This window comes from Aplysia californica, unplaced genomic scaffold, assembly GCF_000002075.1.
Source record: "Aplysia californica isolate F4 #8 unplaced genomic scaffold, AplCal3.0 scaffold00166, whole genome shotgun sequence".
NCBI classification, from domain to species: Eukaryota; Metazoa; Mollusca; class Gastropoda; order Aplysiida; family Aplysiidae; genus Aplysia; species Aplysia californica.
The window spans coordinates 176,900-179,537 of NW_004797436.1; positions in this window are offsets into that span (position 1 = coordinate 176,900).

Here is a 2,638-nt window from a genome sequence, read left to right on the forward strand (position 1 = left end):
CACACACACACACACACACACACACACACACACACACACACACACACACACTTACACACACACATGCATACACACATATAGGCCTACTGAGAGAGAGAGAGAGAGAGAGAGACAGAGAGAGAGACAGAGAGACAGAGACAGACAGACAGACAGACAGACAGACAGACAGACAGACAGACAGACAGACAACTGTTTGGTAGTTATTCCAAAATGAACTACCACGCCAACCTCATTTAAATTTGCTGTGTAGTGTACCATGAATATAATAAATGTTGTTCCAAACGGTCATCCGCCAACGTCATTTATATTCGTTTGTTTGGCGTACCATGACTATAAACACGTTTCTAATGCCCCGTAAATGTTCCATAGTCTTGAGTTTATCGACCCAATCGACCTTGTCCTACGAGATGGGTGCCACTGTGAAGTGTTTTTTTGTAAGAAAACTTTGACCTTTTATTTTTTATCATGAGGCCCTTGACTTTGATTCAGTGTGTGTAGGACTATTGACTAGTTGTTTTTTTTGGTGTGTTTTTCTTTGTTTGGTTTTTTTGGAGGGGGGGGGGGTGTAATTATATTTTCTAAATGAGCAATTTCTCTTTTTTTTTAAATGCAGCACACTTGCGAGTACATTGTATGTGTTTATTGATAGAGATCACGCTGTAAAAAAGACAAGACTAAGTCTATATAGACTTTCTGTTGCCAGTTTCTTTTTTCTTTAAAAAAAAAAGAAATGATTGTACCTTTTCGTCTTCCTCAGTGTGAGGACAGTTTCCTTGGTACGCGATTGAGGTAATCTTTTGTTTCTTTCTCTTTTGGCTTGGGTAACTCTCCAATAACCACTCACCCCGAGAAGGGTTAGGGTTCATGTTTCATTTTGTGAATCATGTATTTTTTGCTTTCTTGTTAGCCCAGCTTATATTTCCAATAACCACTCGCCTAGGACAAAGTTAAATTTTGTACGTACCGCTCCTACTCATGGCTTTCGCTTGTTTCGCTCTCCCGTTACCAAACCAAGCCACTTTGCCTGTTGCTTCATTATATTGGTTGTTGTTGCGCTTATATTTCAAGTGACTATTTTTCTGTCAGGCAATGATATTCCAATTACTAGAAACGCCAAGAAGAACCTCTTTGTGTGTGTTTTAGTGTGTGTGTGTGTGTGTGTGTGTGTGTGTGTGTGTGTGTGTGTGTGTGTGTGTGAGTGTGTGGTGTAGCGGTTGAGTGCTTCGTTGTCGCACTCAGAAGATCTGAGTTCATTTCCCCCGTGTTTGGTAGAATTTGTATGGAGTATCTCGGGTTTTCTGCTGTATCCCTCCCAGAACGGGTCGGCCGTGATAGGCAGGATCAAAGCCTGTCTCCCGAAATGATGTACCATGTGTCAATGGTGGCGAAAGTGCACCTGCATAAAAACAAAATACATGTAGATAAAACAACAAAGAAATAAAGGAAGCTTTTTTTAGGGGGGGGGGGGTGTTACTCTCTAGTAGTAGTAACATCTCAAATCTCCAGCCCGTATATTACCTATTTGTGTTGCAAGTACTGTAAAACTCTTACTAAAAGCAAACAAACCCAATTTTTAAAAGTAGGTGGTTGGCGGGTGCTCTGGTGTGGTTTGCTCCTTCTTTCCTATCAAACATCTATCGTCTTTATCTCTCCTCCTCCTTTTTTGTGTTTGTTACTCTCTTGTAACACCTCTTATCTTCCGCACTTATATAACCTTAATGTGTTGCTAGTGCCGTGAAACTCTTGCTAAAACTTAAAAAAAAAAATTCTTTTCCTTCCACTGAATCTCCGTCATCGTGTCAATACTACGATTTAATTGCTCAGACTAAACATTGGTGGGTAGAGCCAGCCTTCCACAGGCGTACTAATGTACTATTAATGTACTATCGCTCCCTCCAGGCTATCTGTAACGTGTCGCTTGTGCCCAGTCGTTTTGTCTTCTGCGTGGGTGGTTGGCGGGTGACACCAGTTGGGCGTTCTTCTTGACTTGTCTTTCCCTCTGTCGTTTCAGTTGGTCTGTCTGTTTAGCTAGACTAAACAAAGTGTGTATTATAACGGAGGTCTGAAGGTTCATTAACGCTGAAAATGAAAAATTTAGATTGCCTTCAGTTTAATAAGTGTGATTAAATAGGTATATACTTTATTATGTTGTGGTATTTTTGTAGTGACTGATGAATGTTACTATTTCTTTTTTTCTCCTTTTTTTGAACCGTCGAGCGCTAATTGGTCGTTATTTTATCCATGTGCATCTTTTATTTAAATAAACAAATGTTTTTCTATGTCATGTCGTCGTCTCGATGGCAGTCTGCCTCAGCTTCTTTGCCTGTCTTTATGGGTGGTTGGAGGGTGCACTGGTGTGGTTTGCTCCTTCTTTCGTATCAAACATCTGTCGTCCTGATCTCTCTTGTAATTCCTCTAATCTTTTGACACTTACATGACCTTATTGTGTTGCAAGTGCCGCAAAACACTTGCTGGAAACAAAACTTGTCCTGTATTTTGAGAACGCCTCGCTGTGCCGCTTGTACGTCTGTTATCTGTGAGTGGTTGGTGGTTGTGTTGATATGGTTGGTGGTTGTGTTGATGTGGTTTGTGGTTGTGTTGATGTGGTTGGCGGTTGTGTTGATGTGGTTGGTGGTTG